General features: G+C 46.0%; 1 pseudogene; it reads left to right on the forward strand.

Annotated features, from left to right (window-relative positions):
- Nucleotides 1-5,267: 5,267 nt before the first annotated feature.
- On the forward strand, nucleotides 5,268-5,999 carry LOC149067701 (synaptobrevin homolog YKT6 pseudogene; annotated as a pseudogene).
- The last annotated feature ends 3,724 nt before the right edge of the window (nucleotides 6,000-9,723 follow it).

The following is a 9,723-nucleotide window of genomic DNA, read 5'->3' on the forward strand; positions in this document are numbered from 1 at the left end:
GCTCTGAAAGACCTCATTCGTCAACACTTATCAAGATTAGCAAGATGCAATAGATATGTACTTTCAATCTCTTAACACTGAAAATGTCGACTGGGTTGCCTCACACTGTAATAAAAAAATAAAATAAATTTCGCTGCTTGCGAACGAAATGAATTCGTTGGTCTTTGCGCCGATTCCACACTCAAAGGTAAATTCACCGAGAGAGTGAGGTAGGTGTCGGTGGCTGTTTTTTTGGCTTGTACTGAGAGAGGAGTATCTTAATCTAATGAAGAAAGCAATTATGCACTTTTCCCTTTTCAACATCATCTACACTGCTCAAAACAATTAGGGGAGCACATGGTTTTAACAAAATTACGCAAAGATGTATACCGATAAGTAACATAAAATGAATCATCCATAATTTAAAGCCTAGCAGGAAACGGAAGAAGAAAACTTCATATGCAAATCAAAGTTCATGACGTCAAAAACCAGAAAAATGAGATAAGGGCAGAAACGTCTGTTTTACTGCCGTAACTGTGAAATTCGATTGCGCAGTATTTTTTTTTTTGAGACAAGGTGACTTGAGGATATCTCAACAACGTGATTTACCGGAATCCATGGCATGGCGTGTTATAGGCAGACTGGAATCCGGGCAAACACAACGTAGTGTCGCGGATGCTGTTGGAGTCGCCAGAAGTGTTGTTGCAAGGCTGTGGAATCGATTCCAAGAAACAGGAAATGTTAGACGTCGACCAGGGCAAGGTCGGCCACGCGCCACTACAGCAACTGATGACCGGTATGTACGGTTAACAGCCCGTCGAAACAGAACAGAGAATGTTCTGTAATGTCTTCAAAGACGGTTGCTCTTGGCAACAGGACGAAGGGTGTCCAGCCAAACAGTACGTAATCGGCTTCATGAGGGAGGGCTCTATGCACGTAGGCCAATGGTCTGCATTCCGTTGACCCCACGCCACCGTGCGGCCCGAAGAAGATGGGCTGCTGAACATCGAGATTGGGAGCAACATGATTGGAGCCAAGTGCTGTTTACAGACGAGTCCCGATTCAGTCTGGAGTGTGACACCCGACGTGTTCTGGTATGGAGGGACAGGGGCACTCGAAATAACCCCGCATTCGTTCGTGAAAGGTCACAATACAGACGAGCTGGTTGGATGGTATGGGGTGGAATCAGCATAGGCGGACGTACGGACCTGCATATCATTCGGAATGGCACTTTGACGGCCCGAAGGTATGCAGACGTGATACTGCGACCTCATGTCATCCCTTACGCTGGAGCCATTGGAGATTCCTTTGTTTTCCAGGATGATAATGCCCGACCGCATAGAGTTCGTCTGGTGGCGAACATGCTTGAAGCTGAAACAATACAGCGTATGGAATGGCCAGCGTGCTCTCCTGACCTGAATCCAATCGAGCATGTTTGGGACATGCTCGGGCGACGCATTGCTGCGCGACCAAGGCCGCCTGTTACTGTCCGAGACTTGCAGATTGCACTTCTTGAGGAGTGGAACAGTATTCCCCAAAGTCTGATCGATAACCTCATCGCATCCATGGCAAACAGGTGTGCAGCAGTCTTAGCTGTTCGAGGAGACCACACGCCCTATTAAAACTCGTGCATCATGTCTAAACAGTACTTTTTTTTATCGTTTACATGTAACCAAATTGTTGCCCTAAATCATCTTTTCATGTTTTTTCCATATTTTCAAAGAATTAAAGCTTAATTCCAAATTTTTTTACGTCTTTTTTCTGTATTGCGCATTGATACGCGTGTACTATCCATTGTATGCCAATACGTGGCTGTCTCGCACGGTTTTCTTCACTTTTTTGCTTGCTTCCCCTAATTGTTTTAAGCAGTGCATATAAAATTGATTTTCTGTATGTCTCTCTCTCTCTCTCTCAGTGTGTGTGTGTGTGTGTATGTTCTCTATACAAATCTACAATTTTAGATAGGACCCGACCAAATAGGACCCGACTTGAACGATAGGTTACTTTAAAATTTCGTCAGAGCAGGGCAAATGCCCCAAATGAGCAAAAAACGGTCAGGCAACAATGGTTTCTGAGCCTCAACAATCACTTTCGGAATGTTTACTTCGGTTACCGTGGTTTCCTAGCAATGCGTTTCAGACGTGTATATGCCTTTACAATGGTTTGTCACTTCTTTAATGCTACCAGTGTATGTATATGTATAATAGTTTATGCCTTTATAATGAATGGTTTGCCACTTTTTCAATCCTCCCAGTAAGGAGATTTTGTGAATAGATGCCATAATCATTATCAGCATCACTTTGAGGGTCAGGAAAAGGGGATCCTCATAGAAATCAGGTATTCATTTGAAATTGCCAATTTTACTGTGGGGTCGTTCAAGTATTACGTCATCATCGATGGGGGGGGGGGAGGGGGTCAAAAATGGTTAAAAATTCATTTGCTTACGTAATACTTGAACTTTGGATAATCCTTACGTCATCAACCACCCTTTATGAAAATATGAGTTAGCTGTATTAGAGCTGATGACGAAATTTTGCTGACAAGGGGGGAGGGGGTCAAAAATGGTTAAAAATTTGCTTACGTAATACTTGAACGGCCCCTGTAGAATTGCGGAAATTTGGTGGGGGGTTTTCTGTCACATCAATAATTTTAAAAATTGTATAGAATTCTCGATTTTTGAAATATTGAGTTCGCTTAGAGATATACGAAGCTCAGGAGATTAAACATGAAGTAATTAGCCTCGGACCTGCTTTCGAGTTGAATATCCATGTAATAACATTGATTTCAACTTTTTATTCACATCTTCTCAAGTATGAAAATTAATGTCTCCGTATTTTCTTTTGATATTCAACTGCATAAATTCATGTGGGTTAGGATATTTTAAAATTAATTATGGGCCCGTAAAAAGTATATCGAAAAAATTCCACAGCTTTAATTAAGCATTTTTGGAAGCTGAAACTGGCAGAGATAGATAACTTGAAGTTCGGGGAGGGGCATCGAAATACTGAGCGACCCTTAAAAAAAAAGGGGAAAAAATATATATATTCATTTCTACGTTTCTTTAAATCTATAATTTTATCTATAGTTTGTTTCAGGTTAACTTTGCAGTGGAGAGAATGGTAGAGAGTGTATTCCTTCGCCGCAAAATATAGTTCCCATACATCGGAGGTTTATGATGATCATTTATATAGAATATTTCAAATTTTTTTATGATTTTGAAAAAGATACTGAAAAAATACCGTTTTGAACCAATGTATATTCGTTTAAAATTTTTAAATTAGAAAAATATTGGTTACCATTATCAAAAATCCATGGCGAGCTCAAGAACATTTTGGCGCGATTTCCAAGAAATTTTCCCCGCCAATATTACTATCGTGCTTTTTTTTTTTTTTTTTGATTGCACAGTTATATATATATATATATATATATTATATCGTCAGTTTGTTGAATTTTTTCCGATATAATTTTTCATTCAGTTTTGCATGTAGTTATATGCCTACACACCCAGACGAATATTCAATCAGGTTTTTTTGTCTCGCGAAAATAACCTCCAACGAATTCAGATATTCACTCATAGATTACAGCAAGTGTCCCTCTTTCACGACAGCGCCGATACCGTTGTGGAGGCTCTTTCTTTATGGGTGTAGGTTACGGTTCCAGACCCCTCCTTTTTTTTTTATCTATTTCTTGCCGTGTTCGTAGGATAGGGGTGGTTTCTGAATTCCGATAGCGGAGGGTGTTGACATGAGTAATGTCTTTTTTTCACCCACGCTAACGCCGTCTTCTCCCCCACAGCAGAGACTGTTCCTCCAGATGCCCCTTCGGTGTCTCTCCAGATAAATATAAATAAGCAAGAGAGAGAGGCCCACAATGGTTTAGGCTTGCAGTGTATTTTTTTCTTCTGTGACAGTTGTATCTTTCTTTTCACCATTGATTGACACGCTAAAATAATCTACGTTCTTTTTGGCAATAATTGAAAAAGAAGAGGAATTTTGGATTGCAGATGGAACGCATGTTGGACAAACAACAGTTAATAAGTAATACTGCTGCAATTTTTTCTACAAGCCTTACGTCGCTGTGGTGGTCGAGTGGTTATAGTGACGGACTCGCGATGCGAGGATCCGGGTTCGAACCCCACAGTGGTGGTCGGCTGAAGTTGGTTTTCTGTGGTTCCCAACTTCCAGGCGCAAATGCGAGCCGATCTCCCCGTTAAAAAGTCTCGCCACAGAGAGCAACAGTCCTGCAACGATAAATCATTCAATCATAACACTTCACTCATAGTTAGAAAAACTGGTGGCAGATGGCAGCACTACACATAACAAGCATTACAGAACAAAAAAAACTTCACGTCAGGTTTCACTACACGTACACGCACATTCCCGCATGTACCGATTCGTTGGGGGGTTCCGCGGGGGGGGGGGGGGGGTGTAGCAGTAGCAGTAGTAGGTAGGGCCTCCAAAAAATGGCTCAGGGATCCATGATGTTCTTAAGTCAGCCACCTCGTTGGGCAATTTGCCTGTTGTGGCGTTGTATTTGTATTACACGTAAAAAAATTTTTTTTCTTCGAGATTGGCGAGAATCAGCCATACCTTACCGAGGCCGCGCATCGATACACAGGTTAAGAGGCTTTCGTTGGCATAGCAACGAGTGATGCGGTTCCCTCGTAGTTTCCTCTTCACTGCAAAGTTAACCTAAAACGGACTAATAGATTTGTTTATTTCATGAGCCGCGCAGGAAGTCGCCATATTGGTTAACTTAGACATGGTTTGCATGTCCCTCAAAGAAAGAGGGAGATATCGCATGATCCAAAAAGCCTTATTGAAGAAAACCCGGAAACACAACGTCGGGTATTATAGCTAGTATACTATAATATAGGCGCCCTGATCTGATGCGCTACGCTAGGAAAACACAAACGCGTAGCGTGATTATGTAACACGTTTCTGCCGACGCGAAATGATCCAGTTCGGGTTCACGCTGCGCGGAAAAAGAAACCTATTTCTATACATGGAAAACCCGACTGAAGTAACGTAAAGATACCAGCCGATGTAAAGGCGTTCATCCTCCAATGACGGGACTCCATTTCCTCATCAGAAATGCCGGACACGAGACTGGCTGAAGTTCCAAGCCTAGAATATAGCGAGGATATTTAGTTGTTTTATTTTTCTGCTATCACTTCCGTCAAAACTTGTTTGGACAAGATTCAAAGACGAATCAGAATCAGCGTTAGGGAGGCTGAAATCAGCGGAAAGGGGGGTTCTCGTCTGCGACACAGAAAGTGGTGAGTGTGTGTGTGTTTCCAGCGACGCCGCCATTTCTTTTCCTCCTTGTCCTGAAGATGTTTCTGTTGTATCAGCGGAAGTTTTGAAACCACCAGAAACTCGCCAATGATGCTCTATTACCTGGTCGTCCTCCGCAAGACCGAACCGAAGTGCACCGTCCTGTGCTCGGAAGCGGACGTCTCCTCCTTCAAGTTCTTCAACCGCAACAGCGCCAAGGAGTTCATGCTGTTCTCGATCCAGGCGCTCGTCGACAGGCTGCCGCCGGGAGGGAGGGTGTCGGTCAAGGAGCAGGACTACATCTGCCACGTCTGGATCAGGGAGGACTCGCTGGCGGCCGGGCTGGTCTCGGACCTGGAGTACCCGCTCCGGGCCGCTCACGCCGTCCTCAACAAGACCCTGGCCGAGTTCGGCGAGGCCGCCTTCGTGATGCCGGGCAACTGCCCCCAGGGCGTTGGCGTCGGATCGTCGTCGTTGGACGAGCAAGGAGTGGAGTCGGCCGAGATGTCGTTCTCGGGCCTGAAAGTGATCCTGGCCGACAACCAAGACCCGAGGAAGATCGACCCGCTGCTGCGGATCCAGGCCGATCTGGACGAGACGAAGATAATACTGCACAACACCCTGCAGGCCGTGCTCGAGAGGGGCGAGAACCTGGACACCCTCGTCGCCAAGTCGGATCAGCTGAGCACGCAGGCGAAGGTCTTCTACAAGACTGCCAGGAAGACAAACTCTTGCTGTAAGTGAATGGACTAGATGTGAATGTAGCCACCCCCCCCCCTCCCCCACACGTCCTCCGTGGTGTCACGGGGGGTCGGGTTTTGATAATGAGTATTTGGACACATGTCAAAATAAATTTTTCGCTTCTTGGCCTACAAATTGTAATGTCGCCAACAACGCCATTGATTTTTTAGATTTTGTATTCCCCAACCGGCCCATGGGCCGCAGTCATCGCACCCAATTCCAGTTTCACGATGTCATGGTTCTCCCAAGGTTGGTAACCACTGCTACACAATCATGGTCCCGCAAGGGTGGGGGGGGGGGCGCTGACAGGGCTGCAGCCCGGAACGATTCGCCATTTTCCCGCGAGCCAAATGTGGCCCTCGGTGTCAACTGATGTGGCTCGTGACCTCGAATCAAATTTTTTTTTTTTTTTTTTTGAAAATGAAATTAGCACATTCGCAGAGCACTGTACTGCCCCGTGCCACAGTTCCGCGTTACTCATGTGGCCCACGGCACACTTCCAGATCACTCAAGTGACACCCGTCACATTTACAGATCGCTTAAGTGACCCATGGTACAGTTCCACATTACTCAAGTTACCCGCAACGCATTGACCAATCACTCAAGTGACCCGCGGCACAGTTTCAGAGCATTTAAGTGGCCCGCAACGCATTTTCAGGTTGAACAGCTCGCAGCACATTTCCAGCTCACTTTAGTGCCCCCCCCCCCCATTCTCCAAAAGGTTGGGCACGCTTACTTTAAACTCACTATATGGGGGGGGAGGAAGTGCCGTTTTAACGCATTGGCCCATCCAGGGGCTCCCAAAAGGGAAAGTGGGGGGGGGGGGCTCAGAAGAAACGATAAAAAGCTGAATATTTCGAGAATTTTCCAGGTAGGGGTCCCTGAAAAAATCACTTTGGCCCGGGGGCCCCTTCCCTCGATGCTTTTAAGACTGTCCTGAACGGCACCACAGCGGAAAGGGCCGTCAGGGATAGATGACTGCTACCCAAAGCACAACTAAACGCGCTTTTGTGTCAAGAGCATGCCTTCGCCCCCGCCCCTCCCCCACGTGTAAGTTTACATAAGTCGTTATAGGCCGAATTTAGTAGACTCCTTACGGTCAGGGCACCGGCCACATTTGGTCTGCGGGCTAAGGGTTTATCATGTATGTCTCAGAGGATGAAAAATGGCTAAAAATTTGCTTACGTACTACTTGAATGGCCCCCATAGCCTACAGATTTTTAAGCACCGATGGCAATTTTCTAGTCGCCATGGTGACTTGGAGCCTGGGATTTGTCAAGCCCTGACCTAGAAACGGTACAAGCATGCGAGTAATTGAGTGACCTACAGCGTGCGCAGAGCATATTAATGATCAAAAGAAAGGCCTACAGAGCATGGGACCCTGGTCAGTGAGCGATCAAAAGCGTGACCAAAAACGTGTGCAAGCACGTGAATGACCGAAAGAGAAACAGAGAGAGAGAGAGAGAGGCCAGGTGTCGGTGAGCGATCTATAAATCGTGGCCTAGAGAGCATGTGAGTGACCAGTACAAGTGTGCAATCATGTGAATGACCAAAAGGGTGACGTAGAGATTGTGTGAGCATGTGAGTGGACCAAAACAGTACGCCAGCATGTAATGTAAGTAAGTAGCATAAAGAGTGACACATACAGGCACGCGCGTATTCACAGGAGCGTTAGGCCAAGCCGGGAATTACTCGGGGGGGGGGGGAAGAACAGTGCCGTCTTAACTCATGGGCCCACCCGGGCACGGCCCGGGGGACTCAAGAGAAGAGGAGGGGGCCTCTTAAAAGTGAGATCCGGTTGAAATTTTCTAGAATTCACCAGGTAGGGCCTCAGAAAAACCACGGCCCGGGAGCCCATGATGCTCTTAAGACGGCCCTGGGGTAGGCAAGGCAAATTCGAGAAATAAATGGCCAACAAGGATACTAGAATAGCTTAGAACGTGAGAAGGGCGGCAAAATTTGTGTAGCCCACAGGCGGAAAAACAGTAAATGCGCCGGTGGGCACACGTCGGAATGCGCGTCTTTTAATCAGGTTTAATGAGTAATGTAGTGCTCGGCCCAATGTCCGAAGTTCGGGCTTTAGCCGGTACCTATATAGCGATTCCTATACATTCCTACATCGATCACTATGATTCGGGGTGATCGTCACCATGAACGATCCTTATTACATTATGTTTTTTCACACTGTAGATTCACTACACATGTATGGGGGGGGGGGGGGTAGGTCTGTGATGGATCCCAGTCAAAGGGTCCTGCAACAGAATATGAGGGCCATGAAAGAGGCCACGGTCTTGGAAGTTATGTAATGAATTGTGTGAACAAAGCAGGTAAGTACGAGTAGTCAGTGCCGTCTTAACGCATGGGCCCACCCGGGGGGCCTCACAAAATTGGAAACTAATTGAAATTTTCGAGAATTTTCCAGGTAGGGTCCCAGAAAAATCAATTGGCCCGGGGGCCCATGACGCTCTTAAGACGGCCCTGAGAGAGTAGGTATCTCCCACACACTTAAATAAGTCGTTTTCTATTACTTTTTCGATAATCCGAGTTGGTCTCGATCCCGTTCACCTAGGATTATCGAGACGCTATTTACTGCTTAACCGTTAGGGGGCGCGGTATCGCACTCTCCTTAAAAGAGCACCGCCCGAATGACGGGCATGTACTGGTGCTCTTGACTCGAAAAAAACAACAACATTCAAGCACACCCGGTACCTCATTTTTAAGGTGTCGACATACGAACGGGAAAGCGGATGAAGTGGATGAAACAACTGAGGATGCGACGGCGCTATCCCAGAAAGAGGATGAAACGGAAAAGGATGAATCGGGACAACACAGCGTGTATGGGGGAACCTCTTCAGAGCCGAAAAGCCTCTTTTGTAATGTGCCGCGCAACCTCAAGTGTAGGCTTATGTGTGGGCCGCAATAATGTAAAAAAAAGAAGACCCGTGGTACATTCCCAGATTACTTGAGTGACCTGCGCCACAATTTTATATCGCTTGAGTGACCCCGCACATTTTTTTCAGATTACTTGAGTGACCTGCGCCACAATTTTATATCACTTGAGTGACCCCGCACATTTACAAATCACTTGAGCGTCACGTGGTACCTTTCCAGATCACTTGAGTGACCCGTGGCACATTTTCAAATCTTGAGTGATCCGCACATTTTTTTCAGATCACCTGAGTGACGCACGGCACTTTTTTTGCAAATCACTTGAGTGACCCGCGGCACATTTAAAAATCATTTGAGTGACCCGTGGTACCTTTCCAGATCACTTGAGTGACCCGTGGCACATTTTCAAATCTTGAGGGATCCGTACATTTTTTTCAGATCACCTGAGTGAAGCACGGCAATTTTTTTTGCAAATCACTTGAGTGACCCGCGGCACATTTAAAAATCATTTGAGTGACCCGTGGTACCTTTCCAGATCACTTGAGTGACCCGTGGCACATTTTCAAATCTTGAGTGATCCGCACATTTTTTTCAGATCACCTGAGTGACGCACGGCACTTTTTTTTGCAAATCACTTGAGTGACCCGCGGCACATTTAAAAATCATTTGAGTGACCCGTGGTACTTTTCCAGATCACTTGATTGACCTGCGGTACAATTCCAAATCACTTGAGTGACCGGCGGTACACTTCCAAATCACTTGAGTGACCTGCGGTACACTACCAAATCACTTGAGTGATCTGCGGTACATTTTTAAATCCCTTGAGTGACCCGTGGCA

This window comes from Pholcus phalangioides, unplaced genomic scaffold (genome assembly GCF_987345545.1).
Source record: "Pholcus phalangioides strain wild (caught in Gottingen) unplaced genomic scaffold, Ppha-v1.0 ptg000028l_1, whole genome shotgun sequence".
NCBI classification, from domain to species: Eukaryota; Metazoa; Arthropoda; class Arachnida; order Araneae; family Pholcidae; genus Pholcus; species Pholcus phalangioides.